Raw genomic sequence first — 15,795 nt, forward strand, 5'->3', positions numbered from 1 at the left:
AGAGAGAAACATATATAGTGTGTGTGATAGGAATCAAGAGTGAGGGCGAGAAAGAAGGTTGATGGAGAAACAGATAAATAGAAAGATAAAGATGCTAGCTAGTGTGCGTTAGAGATAGGAGTCGAGTGGATCAGAAGGCTGGGTTATGTGTGTGGGTGTGAGAGAGATAGAGAGAGGGTGCGTGTGAGTCACATACAAACAGATATCAGAGAGAAATGAGATCCAGAGAGACGGAGTTTTGTGTCTGCGAGAGAGAAAGATATTTCACAACGAGAGTGATAGCTAGAGAGACATACGAGGGAACGCAAGATATCTCTAGGGAGAGAGGGTGTGTGTGAGCGACATACAAGAGAACAATGGAGAAATATGAGACCCTGGGAGATAGAGTTTGTGTTTGTGTGTGAGAAAGAGATATTGAAGAAGAGTCGTAGGTTCTCATATCTAAGGAGCGAAAGACATCTCTGTATGAGGGGTGTGCGAGTGGCACACATGGGAATAGTAGAGAGAAATTAGACCCCGGGAGACAAAGTTTTGTGTTTGTGTGAGAGAAAGAGATTCCACATGGAGAATCATAGTTAGAGACACATAGCAGGGAGCGAGATATACTTAGAGAGAGATAGAGTGATGAAGGTCGAGGGAGAGAGTACCGTCAGTGTGTTACGAAGATAAAAGATCATTGTCGACATACAGGTAGCATGAGAGATACCTGAGAGACGATGAATGCGTATAGGTCCAGAGAGATAGTCCTATATAAGCATGAGTGATAGCTATATGAGACAAATATCTGGATTAAAGGGGATTCAAATATTTAAACTGGAGATCACAACATCGATAATATCATAACGCAAATTGGTGTATCAAACATGCATATTCATTTGAATTTGGGCACACGTGTAATGTTATATAGTTTATCAATATTGGTGATCCATAGATTCTTCAACTACAAACAATGCATGGTTTATATGCAATTAATGTCTAAACAGGATTACACTACATGTTGTGTGTTTGAAACACATTATACATGTTTGAGAAGTAAAAAAACCTGCATGAAACACACATTAATTGGAGACAGTTAGCAAGGAATGCATACGTTGGATTTCAACATAAAGTGGTTTAAAATATTTGAAAATCCAAATTGATGGATACAACCTTATGAATCTGAGATCATGCCATTTGTAAACCATATTTATGTATAAATGGTGTTGTTCTTTTGAAAGTATACATAAAAAATGATGTATATAGAATGTAATTCCAATTGAAAATGGATCCTGCCCGAAAAAATAGAATACAAACGGGATTCGAATTGAGTTGGCACGGTAAACGTGCACTCTGCAAAATCTGAACGAAGCGGGGAAAGTCGCAGTAACCACCCGAAACCAAAATCTGCGAGATGGAAATCACTACTGCATATCCCTGCCACGCAAAGCCTATATGCTGGATTTCTATAGGTTTCGATAGGGGTAGTTTGTAATTTCACCCAAACGTGACGTAACCGCCTCTCACCCGGGTTCATACATGGTGGGCGCCAAAACACAGTGTGTCCTCGGCCGAAATCGACTCCCTCCCCGATTCATATTCATACATGGTGGGCGCCAAAAACAAACTCTCGTCGGCAAATATTTGGTGTATGCGAGATTACCGTCCTATCCCCAACCGACTAGTGTTGCTGTGATGTAGTAGAAATTTGAAATGGGGGCTAAGTTTGTAAATTTCCTCGCATTTGAGACACGCGCGCCATGAATACATGGTTCCCCCTTCCTCTCTACCTCCTTTTTCCCCATTCGTACTCCGAGGGCGCCAAAACACCCTCTCCATGCCACCCTCCTCCGTCTGCCGCCGTCCGCCACCCCATCCACCGCCGTCCTCGTCCACCATGCCGGAGCTGATACCCCGACGCCGCCGTCCATTACAAGAGATCGACCTCTCTCATCCAGGACTTCGGACCGGATCCTTGCATCCCGTCCTCTCGCTTCATCCCCGCCGTCGTCCACCTTGCCGGCGCCGCTCCTACGACCGTCTTGTCCACCGCGCCCCGCCGCCACTGTCTACCCTCCTAGATCTGCTTCCATGCCGCCGACACCCATCGCTACCACAGCACCATCAAATTCTCAGCAGATGCGTACACGGCGCCGCACCAGAGGCGGTACTCTTTCGTATCTGCTCAACTTATTTATCGCAGCAAGAAAATAGATCGCCACTTCTTTACTCTGATTTCTTGTCTTGGTTGTGAAGTTACCTTTGTCCGGTTTGCACCTTCAGATCCACCATGGCACGCTCAACACGATGCTCGCAATGTTATGGTTTTCCCCTTTTATATTCCTCACTAGTTTAATCACAGTAGACTAAATTTCAAAATTGGGTCAGTTGATTTTTTAGAGCTCGCCGGAGTTCGCCGGTGCGATCGAAGGGGCTCGGCTGGTTGTGGGGCCTCGCCGAACAAAGAAAACTCGACGGGGGTGGGGGTGGGGGTGGGGTGGCGGAGGAACATAGGCAGTGGGGGCCGGTGGTCCGGCTGGCGGCCCGTGCGGTGTTCTGTATGGGAAGAATCGGAGACAAGGAAGAAGAAGGGTTAGGAGACGTAGGATCTTCATCCAACCGCCTGAAATGGTCGAGAGACAGCTAGGAGTTGCATTCTTAATGCGCTCTGGTTCATCATGTGTGGGCACTGCGCAACCAACATTTTATTATCCAAAATCTGCTTGCTCTTCTTTACCATGTTCCTCTTACGTTCTTCTTTAATATGTACTCTCTCTGTTCCTAAATACAAGTCTTTGTATAGATTCCACCATGGACTACATATGGAGCAAAATGAGTGAATCTACACTCTAAAATGTACCTGGATACATATGTATGTGATCCATAGTGGAAATATCTACCAAGACTTATATTTTGGAACGGAGGGAGTATGATAGTAGTACAGTATGTTCCTTGTACTGAAGATGAGCATGGACATTTGCAGTGTAGAGGTCTATACGGTCGGTTGTGATGGACACTTTAGCCTCTTTGATTCGTAGGATCTTGTAAACATAGGAATAGGATTTGTAGTGGCCTGCCCACTTGAATCCTATAAGAATAGCAAGGAAATGCGGGGACCTGTGTCGCCTTTGAGAGTTACATTGATATTAAAAGTACTGCACCTTCACTTGAAGAGAGCTGGTATCCGAAGCCTTTCTAGCCGTACCGGCAATACTAGCACATATATTCCAGCAAGTTCCACTTTGCTGATTTTACTCTGATGCTTAAGGTTTTCCCGTTATATCTACACTATGATCTGTGTAGCTGCTTTGTGTCGCACTAGCAGCAGTCCACTCTTGAAGCTAAACACTGCAATGACTTACAAAATTGGCACCAAGGCATTGAGTGCCATTCTGGATGCAATGAAACTCATACGCTCCCCACCTGTTCATTCTTGTTCAGAATATGATCCTAATTACTATTCTAACCTCGAGGAGTCAAAGGCAGATGGCCTGTCATGTTCACCCATCAAGGTGCATGTTCTAATTTGGCAATGTTTTATTGATTGCGGGTATCTTGCCTATGTTGTCTTGCATTTCTTCTACTTTGTTGCACCGCGATCTATTTTGTTTACTCATCATATATGTTGAGATGCCATGCCCATCCATTATCAATACATATTCCATCTGTCATCATACCATGTTTTTCCACTCAAATGTTGTTCTTGTGCATCAGACATCAAAAAGGAAGAGGGTGATTGCCGAACCTGGAGGAGCACCAGCAAAGTCCTTGAAAAACGTGGTGGTGCCGGAGAAATCAGACAACACCCCACTTATATTGGCTATACAACCAGTGACACAAAACGTAGGACCGACTCCAGCAGACTGTACCCATAATTCACTGGCCACACCACTAGCCCCACCACACAGGACCTACACTCCAGCAAAAGGTATACCAATTTCATTTACCATAGCACTAGCTATACCATAGAAAAATCCCACTCCAGCAAAAAGTACAGCAAGTCCACTGGCCGAAGACCTATCCCAACTGCAGAGACGGCCAATTCCTGCAGATTGGAACCCCATTCCATTTATTCCCAGTTTAAAAGACAATGCTTTCAATGTTGTTAGGGACTACGTGCATATATTCCCATCATGAGAAGATTATTGTGAAGACAAACACCATTTTCACATCTTCCTATCCAACTTACGTGTAAGTGCTATTATTCATGGTTATTATTTTCCCATTTTCTGCTGATTGAACACATGAATGATTTACATTACATTGTTGTAACTAGGCGAGTGTCAATCTAGATACTCATGACGAGCAAACCTTGCTTGTGCTTTTCAAGGAAGCATTGCAGCAGTATCGGTGTTACCTGAGGAAATCACACTTTGATGGCAAGTCTATAAACGAATTTCTAGTGAAGTCTCATGTGCTAAATTTAGAAGACATTGAATGGAAAAACCTTTTTATGCACTGGTCTCGTTCCCAGGATGAGGTACTGTCTATGAAATCACATGACAATTTGAACTTCTACTTTTCCGCATGTGCCTTACGAATCTTTTTTTGCAGGAAATCTGCTCGAAGAAGAATTCCGGTTTGACAAGAACGACAAGATATCGCAAATATGCTGCCCACTACTTTGTTCTTGTTAGTACCTGTTGTCCTGTATCACTGTACTTGCATACATACTTGGTTCATTATGTGACAGCAATATGCATGATAGCTTGCTTATCAATTGTTTGCTTCAAATTATCTGATCTGTATGAATGGTTACATTAGTGTAGAATATATCCAATGCCAATGTTTTTTTAGCTCTGCATTGTTCTTGTAAGTACATGCTGTCCTTTATCAGTGTACTTATAATGACAGGTAGTTGTTCATGTACCATCACTCTGCAGCTTATTTTCCTTTTCCCTCCATTTTCTACACATCAGATCTATATTTACTCTTACCATAAGGTTGGTACTGAAGAAGTTTAGCTCTGCATTGCTCTTGGCTGTACTTTCTGCCTATATCGCTGCACTTACATTTACAGCTACTTGGTTATGTAGCATCACTCTTCATCTTATCTTAAATATTCTCCATTTTTCGTATATTATCACATCTATATTTACTCTTAACAAAATGTAGAATAAAGGCAATGCTTTTGAAGAAGATTCTGTGGTAAACTTCGACAAGGCCTTTATAGAGCCTGTCTTCACCAATAATGTAAGTTTGTCCATCTCAATCCTTCAAACTTTGTTGTATATATTTGGTTAGGCATGACTGCAACAACTGTTTATTTTTGGTGTTTGCATCAAATTGCTTGTTTAAAGTTTATTATGTAGTTCATAAACAAAAGTTTGTCCTTTCTCAATTTAAGTTTTCAGTTGTACAACCAACTTCCTTCTTCATACCATGTAAATTAAACTATACAGAGCAAGTGGTCTTCTTTTGCACTGCATGTATGCTTCTGTTCTTCATCCGTATGCCAGTGGTGTGGTGAACCTACCCACTACAGCACAATGTCATATTCTGCAATGTCTTAACTATGAACAATGTCATATCATTCTACTATTATTTAAACCGTCTCTTTATTTGCCAATCTAAAATGGTATAAATTGATAGCACACTAACCATTGATACTTATGAGTTCTTGATCTGTAATCCAATGGTGTCGTGAAGCTGCCAACTCCTTCACAATGTCATTTCCTGCCATGTCTTGACCTGAACAATACCATATTGTATTAATGCAAATTTAAACTGTGTCACTTTATTCGTCAGTAAGAAATGTGATGAATTGTCAGCACTGATAATTTTATGTGCAAAACCTGTCATCTGTCTGCTTGTTTATCTTTCAGAGTGAGGAAGATATAAGTGTTGAACAAGCGCAGTCTCATCATCTTGCTCAGCTGCTTGCGCTGCAGCTCCCCAGTAGGGCTAACCTTTTTTGAACTCTATTGAAGTGCTGCCAGTTTTGTATATTATTTTGTCGGCATGTTTATTTGCACTGGTGGCGATCTTTGATGCCCAGTGTATGTAATCTGCTGTCTGCTTGTGCTTTATTATCATAGTGGCGAACTTTGATGCCCAGTGGATGTAATATGCCGTAATTTCTTTATTGTATAGTATAGGTCTTTTCTTATTCACGATGTTGCAGTTATTTTACTGTCTATATATCCTATCTTCGCTAAATTGGCCAAACCGTAAAATTACAGTACATAATCGGGCTGTCATGCAATCACGATGTAGGTTGGGCCTGAAACGTGTCGATCAGCTCACGGGCCGGCAGCAGCCCGAAATGAACCCCGGCCCATGATTGTGCGAATCAAATCACGGGCTTTTAACATGCCGAAAAATTGTCTCGGTCCTTGTTTGGCCCAATCAGATATCGGCTGCGAGCAGGCCGGATGCAAACCGGGCCGTAGTTAGGCCCAACTATATGACTGGCTTTTAACAGACTGAAATTAATATAGGGCCGAAATGTTAAACAGGCCCTTAACAGGCCAAAACTAATATCAGGCCGAATTACTAAGTGGGCCTTTAGCAAGTGGGCCCAAAAGCATAGTGTCCAGTTGACGGGCCGAATCTGATATGGGCCATAATTAGGCCCAAAACCTCTTAAAGGGCCGGACCTGATCTGGGCCGTAATTTGGCCCAAAACGTGGTAGGCTTTTAACGGGTTGGATCTCATATGGGCCACTATTAGGCCCGGAGCATGGCAGGCCATTAATAGACCGGATCAAATATGGGCTGGCATTTGGCCCAAAACATGGCAGCCAGTTAACAGGCCGGCCTACTAGGGTCCTCAAAATCTTGTGGGCCTATAGCTGGGTCGGCCCATTAATGTCGGCGAAATCTCGTGGGCCTTTAGCTGGGCTGGCCCATTATGATCCGCAAGAATTTTGTGGGCCTGTACCTGGGCCGGCCTATTATGGCACACGAAAATATTGTGGGCCTTTACCTTGGCCGACCCATTATGGCCCGCGAAATCTTGTGGGCCTTTAGCTGGGCCAGCCCCTTATGGTCCGCAAAATCTCGTGGGCCTTTAGTTGGGCCGACCCATTATGGTCCGCAAAATCTTGTGGGCCTTTAGTTGGGCCGGCCCATTTAAACTTGTTGGGCCATGCCACGTGTCGACGTATCATAGGCGCATTCTGTCCAGTGAGTGGATGACATCTGTCCCGACGATGAGCCGACACGTGTTTCCTCTAGCCAATGATGATTTTACATGTGGAAAATCCCCATTGGTCGGGGCTGTTAACGAGTTATCGGATCCAAAACCTGACCCGATAGCTTAACGGTGTTCCGTTACGGTGGATGCCACGTGTCGGTCACCCTTGACGAAAGCACTTCTGTGACACGTGATTTATCGTCATGGAAGTGGACACTTCTGTGATGATAATTTTGGTAATGTCATGGAACACTTCTATGACAGCACAGGTATGACTATCTTGATTCTGTCATAAATTTGTCATGGATGTACATGCATGACAAAAAAAGCGACCTACTGTGACAAACACGTATCATCACGGAAGTGTATTTTTTTGTAGTGCCAGTACTCGCCTAAGGTTATAAAATCCTACCGAGTGGTGAGCAATCCTCCCACTCGGGGGCTTAGCTGCAGTCCAGTACTCACCTAAGTTTGTAAAATCTTACCGACTGGTGAGCAATCCTCTCACTCGGGGGCTTAGCTGCAGTCCAGTACTCGCCGAAGGTTATAAAATCCTATCGAGTGGTGAGCAAGCCTCTCACTCGGGGGCTTAGCTGCAGTCCAGTACTCGCCTATGTTTGTAAAATCCTACCGAGTAGTGAGCAATCCTCTCACTCGGGGGCTTAGCTGCAGTCCAGTACTCGCCTAAGGCTATAAAATCCTACCGAGTCGTGAGCAATCCTCTCAATCGATGGCTTAGCTGCAGTCCAGTACTCGCCTAAGGTTATAAAATCCTACCAAGTGGTGAGCAATCCTCTCACTCGGGGGCTTAGCTGCAGTCCAGTACTCGCCTAAGTTTGTAAAATCCAACCGAGTGGTGAGCAATCCTCACACTCGGGGGCTTAGCTGCAGTCCAGTACTCGCCTAAGGTTATAAAATCCTACCGAGTGGTGAGAAATCCTCCCACTCGGGGGCTAAGCTGCAGTCCAGTACTCGCCTAAGTTTGTAAAATCCTACCGAGTGGTGAGCAATCCTCCCACTCGAGGGCTTAGCTGCAGTCCAGTACTCGCCTAAGTTTGTAAAATCCTACCGAGTGTTGAGCAAGACTCCCACTCGGGGGCTTAGCTGCAGTCCAGTACTCGCCTATGTTTGTAAAATCCTACCGAGTGGTGAGAAATCCTTTCACTCGGGGGCTTGGCTACAGTCCAGTACTCTCCTAAGTTTGTAAAATCCTACCGAGTGGTGAGTGATCCTCCCACTCGGGGGCTTAGCTTCAGTCCAGTACTCGCCTAAGTTTGTAAAATCCTTTCCCTAAGAGCTGCACCACCAGTACAACGTATGCTCCATCCCTACCCGCAAGGACGACGAGGTGCAGGTCGACCGCGGCCCTCTTCTTCGAGCTACGCCACAAATACAACGTACACTCCACCCTTGTCCACAAGGACGACGAGGCGCAGGTCGACTGTAACCCTCTTCTCCGAGCTACGCCACAAATACAACATACGCTCCATCCTTGTCTGCAAGGACGACTAAGCACAGGTCGACTGCAACCTTCTCCCCCGAGCTACGCCACAAGTACAACATGCGCTCCATCCTTGTCCGCAAGGACGGCGAGGCGCAGGTCGACTGCAACCTTCTCCTCCGAGCTAAGCCACAAATACAATGGAGCAGATCCAAAAAGCAATCGCAAGTATACTCAAAAGCAGTTCGGATAAACCCTAAAGTTCCAAGCAACAAACCAAAAGTATTCGAGCATCAAGCCCGAAGGAGTTTAATGGTTACAGCAACCACTCAGCATTCCGAGGCAAATTTAAGACAGGTTTAAATCTCATAGTTTGTTCACTCGGCAGAAAGAGGGCTGGAGGGTTCGACGAATTCGTCCAAGTCGATTCCATCTGCGATCCGAGTGGCAACAACAATGAAAGTCTCCATAAAGGACTTTTGGTGTTGGCGACCTTGATCGCCGCCACCTTGTCTTCACGAGCTTCCTTGCAGTGGACTCTGACCAAGGACAATGCCACGTCAGCACCACACCGGGCAGAGGACTTCTTCCATTCTTGCACTCGACCAGGAATCTCATTGAGCCGAGCCATCAGAGATTCCAGGTCATTTTGAAGCATCGCCCCTGGCCAGAGTGATGAGTCGATCCGTGAAACTGCCACCTTCAGGCGCGCGAGGTAACTTGTGACACCGGCGACACGAGATTCCAGTCGAAGCACGTTCATGGCGGTCTCGTCGCAAACTAGAGAAACGATAGGGTCTAGACCAGTCTCGATCCTTCCGGTTTCCTTGTCAAAGTTTTGGCAGAATTCAGCAGTCAAAAGTTAGTGAGTCGACTGGACAGGATTAACTTGCAAGCAACAAAGCAGTCGGATTAAAAGGAGTACCTTCCAGCATAAGATAGAGCTTCTTCGCAAGAGTTCTCAGATAGGCTTCTGTGTCATTTCTCTTACGGACCGCAGACTCCAGCTTCTCAATCAGGGCAATCTTATCCTTCTTCACACGACTTACTTCTCGGTTGGATTCATTGAGACAGGACTTCAGCTTGTTCACCTCCCCTTCCAACGCTTCGACCGAAGCCAGCTTCTGGTCTGCAAGGGCAGTCTTGTCTTGAGCTTCCTTCTGTGCAGCTGCAAGGTCCAAGTCCTTCTTCTCCAGAGCCAACCTCATTTTCTCTGCAAAAGAAGCAATCGGATCAAACAAGAGATCAAAGAAATATCTTAAAAGACGATCAACATGAACAGTCGACAGGCAGCTACCTTCCATACCAGCAGCTTCATCTTCGGCTTTCTTCAACTTTTGTCGGGCCAACTCCAAGTCGAGGTTGAGTTGCCTCTACTTCTCCTCAAACTCGGCAAACTTAGAAATGAGAGAACAAGATTTCTGCAGGAGGTAAAAGACGTGTCAATCAACAAGATCAAAGGTTATTTACTTCCGGGTGAATAAAACTTAAAAGTTCACTTAGACCCCAGCCGACTACCCGCAGTCGACTGCGGTCTCGGGGACTACACCCAGCGGGTGCACTTGGCATGCCCCCACTGAGACCCAACTCGACCGGTTCGCCCGGGTCAAAAAAATATTTAGACCCCGGCCAACTGCCAGCAGTCGACCGCGGTCTCGGAGACTACACCCAGTGGGTGCACTTGACGTGCCCCCACTGGTTCAGATCTCATTCGACCGGTCCGCCCGGGCCAAGTGGAAGAAAAGAAAGGAAAAGGAACTTAGACCCCAGTCGACTGCCCGCAGTCGACGGCGGTCTCGGGGACCACCCAGTGGGTGCACTTAGCGTGCCCCCACCGGTTCAGATCCTACTCGCCCAGACCGAGTGGAAGAGCGCAAATACCAAAGACAACAAAACACCCGGTGGGTGTACAGGTTCGACGCAAGCAATAAGAGATTGTATGAAAGAAAATATTTCGGGTAGCATATCCTAATAGAACAAGGTCAGTCGAAAGTTTACTCACCTGGACATTGGCCCGGAGAGCAGCGCTGTCATCGTAAGCAGCCTGGCTATGCTCGTGCACCGTCTTCATCCGCTCCATCATCATGTTAGCCTGACGGATGGATTCCGCAGCCGCGTCCGACTAGTTTTTCAGAACATGGTAGTTGGTAAGAAGGGGGCAGACGACCCAGGTGTGGCAGCTTGGAGCTCTGAAGCGTGAGGTTGGACGACTGAAGGGAACACCGGTTCAATCAACGGTGCAGGGCCCTCACTCGACAATGGTACAATGAAAGTTACAGAGGCCCCGCCTGCGTCTTCAGATTGCCGGGCGGTTGGTGTGGTCATCGGTCCTTGCTGAGACGTCTCGCCAGCCGCTACTTTTTTGTTCTTTCTGGGCCTAGGGGCCACATCTTCATCATCATCTGGAAGATCGATGATGTTGGGTGGAGGTGCAGAGAAATCAGTCGACCCCAAGTGAATCGCTAGAATTTAATCGACCAAGTAATCAAGAACAAGATCATAAGAGTTTTTACCTGGGTTGGAGGTAACCGCGTCTTCCATCTCCTCATCTCGATATTGGTAGGAAGAAGTTCCAGATGTAGCAGCACTGCAAATGTCAACATTCAGTCGGTTATGTTCTGTTGCTTGAGTCGACCAAAGGAACAGATTAGTTGTTTACCCGGAGATGGTGGGGACAGTCACTTTGATTCTGGGCAAAGCCTTCCGTGGTTTAGAGGAGGTGGCTTTCGATGCTTTTGGCGCAGGAGGCGGCACAATCTTGGGTTGTTTCGATATCTTCTCAGTCAGCGCTGGCGAAGACGTTCGAGAGCGCTTCGAAGATGGCCCAGTCGGTGCAGCCGCAAGGACCGGGGTGCTCGCCAGGTCTTGAGCGTGCTTGGATCTTCTCTCTTTGTGAGGAGGCGAGTCGACCTCCTCGTCATCACTCGAGTCGTCGCTCTCCTCGTCCTCCTCCGCATCCGAGTGCCACTCGCCACTCTCGCCCCCGCTCGCCCCTTCCTTGACCTCTTGCTCCTGCACTCCATTGGGCATCGAGTACATATCAATAAGAGCCTGAAAAGACAATGAACGAAAGAAATACAGTCGATCATCAACAAGGTGTTACACAGTGAATCGAGAAGATACTTGGCAAAGCAGAATCATACATGTTCCGGCTGGGGCGAGTGGTCGAATGGAATCACCCTCCTAGACCCCCGGGGATTATCTTTGTTGCCGGTGATTCCTCTCAGCCACTTCTCCACCGTGTCTTCACTAACGTCCTCCAGGTGGATCCGAGTGGAATCCTCGAGTCCCGAGGACATCCACATCGGATGGTCACGGGCTTTAAGTGGTTGGATGCGTCGACTGAGAAAGACCTCCAGCAGGTCCATTCCAGTCACCCCGTCATGGACAAGTTGGACGACCTGCTCGACCAACGCCTTCACCTATGCCTTCTCTTCCGGGATCACCCTCGGGGAGGAGGGCTTCTCCACTCGAGCCAAGGAAAAGGGGGAAGTCCAGTCGACTGACTCGGGCTTGGCTGGTCCTTACAGTAAAACCAGGTCGACTGCCAGCCCCGGACCGAGTCAGGAAGGATCATAGCTGGGAAGGTGCTCTTATTCCTCATTTGGATTCCGAGGCCCCTGCACATCTGAATCACGTGCGTCCTCTCGTCACTCGGGTTGGCCTTCTTGACCGACTGGGAGCGGCAGGTGAATATGTGCTTGAATAGACCCTAGTGCGGTCGACAACCCAAGAAATTTTCGCACATCGACACAAAGGCAGCAAGATACACTATGGTGTTTGGAGTGAAGTGGTGGAGTTAAGCCCCAAAGAAGTTCAAAAAGCCACGAAAGAAAGGATGGGGAGGCAAAGAGAACCCGCGGTCGACATGAGTGGCGAGTAGAACACACTCACCCTCCAACGGCCGCGGCTCGGTCTTGTTCCCCGGGAGCCGCGTCGATTCGTGGGGGATCAATCCCCCTCAACCTGGTCGTCGAGGTCGTCCTGGCTGATCGTTGAGCGGATCCAATCACCCTAGATCCAGCCCGGCGGCAGGCCGGACCTTGACGAGGACCCGCCCCGGCTGGTCGTCTTTCCTTTTGCCTTCGCAGTCGCCTTCTTCGCGCGCTCCAATGCCACCGTCTTCTCCTTTCCCATGGTGGCGGATCGAGTCCGAGCGAGGCTACAACGCCGAGAGCGGAAGCGAGCGCAGCGGAGAAAACTGAGGAAGAAGAAAGAGAATGAGGGCGCACTGTTCAAAAGCCCGGTCCGGTGCCTTTTATAAGGTCACTTCCGAGTGACTGACTTGTAGGCCCGGACGATCGAAACAAATCCCGCAACAGTCGCGCGCGCGATACATGGCGAAAAAGGTGGCACGGGAATCGAGGCGACCTGCCTAATCCATCCTGATTACCACGGCCTCGCCCATCCGGTGCGCTTCCCGAAATTCGAATCCCGCGAAATCTGCGGACAGCAGAACAACTTGTCAGACGGAAGACATCCTCTGCATCATCATTCAGAACTCTACCGTAAAAGTTCACTCGACAAAAACTAAGAATGGACCAAGGCAACTGAAAAAGAAGTTGGTGTCATCCCCTCAGTTCATTGATCTAGAGCAAGATATACTCATAGCACAGAAAATGAGTTGAAAGTGTTCTCAACTCCTTCCTCACTCAAACCCTGATCCATTTGGGGGCTAATGATGAAGCTATGTACCTAGGGTAGGGTCATGGATCTGTTCAAGATACCCTCCCCAAGGACATCCCTAAAGGTACCAGGAGCATTCGAAGAAAAATCATCATCCACTCGACCATGAAGTTATGTTCCACTCGACAATCCTGAAGACACTCGACTGTACAGATAATCACTTGACTACCAGAAGATCTAGAGTCACTCCACTCTACAACGGTCGAGAATTAAGTCATAGCTTTAATGGTCATTATGTATCTTTATTGCAGGCATTACCAGTAACACCCCCATCTTTATGTACCTTAAACCCTCTGTGACGTGGGCTGGCTGGGGTCCAGCGCACTCTATATAAGCCACCCCCCTCCACAGGCAGAAGGTTTCGCACTTTCTGCAACACACACGCATATAATCCAGTCGACCGCCTCCGGGCTCTGAGACGTAGGGCTGTTACTTCCTCCGAGAAGGGCCTGAACTCGTAAAACTCCTGAGTACAACTCCTCCATAGCTAAGATCTTGCCTCTACATTCCTACCCCCATTCTACTGTCAGACTTAGAACCACGACAGCGCACTGTCCACTGGTGCGCCATTACTAACAATTTTTTTTCAAACTACTAATGGCGCACGGTGGGTGTGGTGCGCCACTACTATGTCAACTAGTAAGGGCGCACTATCCCATGGTGCGCCATTACTAACAATTTTTTATTTTTTTTCAAAACTACTAATGGCACACCACACACCAGGTGCGCCATTAGTAATTTTTACTAATGGCGCACCTGTATCTGGTGCGCCACTGCTATATAACAGTGGCGTACCACATACATGGTGTGCCATTAATGTCCATATCATCTATAGCCCTTTTCCTAGTAGTGGACCAAGCTGCATAGGGTGGCCGAACTGGCCATGAAGGATGTTATAGTCCTACTTTGGCCAGCCGAACCCATACCCGGCAGTTACTTCAGGCTCGTGAAGTGGCTCATCAACGCCTACCCCCAGCTTGATGTCATAAAGTGGTTGGCCTGTATTGAAGGTGCCCAGATGGCCTTCGCCTGTGTCAAGGTGTAGTGGGCGAAGATGAATGCTATCAAGCTGGCAACCGAGGGACCGCCCGCGGGAAAAGAGCACCATACGCCTGAGCGGTATTTGGACGAATTCTTGGAGGGTTCCCGCATTGTAGAGGGCCAGTGTTCAAAGGACACTATTTTCAAATGAATGTACCTCACAACAAGAAATATGTCAACTAGTGACCTTCTGTCAGTGATCCTGGAAGAATTGGTCATAGATCTATGACCATTTCAGACCAATTGGTCAAAAGCTGTTCGGGGTGCTCCAAACCCTAAAATATAACGACCATTTTGGTCAGAAAGGTCGTAATTTCCTTACATTAAATGGTCATAAAGCAGATAGCACTGGTCTGTTGCCTTATTTCTACCTGATCATGACCAATATAGATGGTCATAACCTTGTAAATTGTGGTGGGTTGCTATGACTAGGCGCCACCTCATCAGTTTTGCCTATGTGTCATGTCCATGTGGCGGTTTTTGCCCTAGGTTGTGAAGCAACCTATATTTCTGTCATTCCCAAAATTCCCAAAAAATCTCATAAATTCTTTGAGTCATATCTTCATCAAATATGTAAAAAACCTTCCTTGCCTAGTTCAAAAATAATTCAACAATATTCATTTTCCTATTCTGTTCAGAACAATAGTTTGTGAACGAAGTACCACTTTGGCATGTCCAAATAGTATCCATTTTCGACAGTGCTTTCATATGCCCAAATAACCATCCTCCACCAAATGCCAACTCAATCCATTCATCATTTTGAGCCCAGCTTCAACATTTGTATTTATGTCCAGTGTGGTACTTTGCAAAGCAAGTACCACCTACGCTCCTCATTTTTAGCTGAAATTTTGTGAAGACGGTCTTCTTAGTAACTGATCATCCTCAGCGAAAACTCACGCCCATTAGCCATGTGCATTTTCCGTACCGCTAATCAAACACTTGGTTGCTTATTCATGTTTGAGCATCGATCGGTCTCCTCGTGAGAATCTTATGTTGTGATTTTCTTCCTAGCACCTACCTGGGGAGTGCCCAACCCACTAGACATGCCTAGGCTGCCCAGAACACATGGCAACACCACAATCACGCGGTAACCATGCGGCGGGCATGCGAGTTTACGCGCTTTAGAGTTGGGGCCCTCCACCACCGTCCAAACCTCGACGTATCGCCACCAAACCATGTATTTATGATTAAATAGGTACTTATGTAACTAGAAATGATTTTTGGAAAAAATAAATAGCAAACTATGAGGCAGCTGCAGTTCAAATTTGACCCGCTTCCAGCTGAATCGGCGGGAATTTGTCTTTTTCACCAGAGGTGGATCAAAACTTTTGACACCCAACCATTTTGTCAATTGTGCATTAAATATGGCCTAGTATTTTATAAAATTTATTTGGTCCAATTTTGCAACAAATATATGGTAGGTCCTTCACAAAAAAAACTCATTTCAGGCACTCGGAAAATGGAAAATGAATTTTCCGTGGACAGAAAATGAAAACTTCCTTAGGCAACATTG

Source organism: Triticum aestivum, chromosome 6A (genome assembly GCF_018294505.1).
Source record: "Triticum aestivum cultivar Chinese Spring chromosome 6A, IWGSC CS RefSeq v2.1, whole genome shotgun sequence".
NCBI lineage: Eukaryota > Viridiplantae > Streptophyta > Magnoliopsida > Poales > Poaceae > Triticum > Triticum aestivum.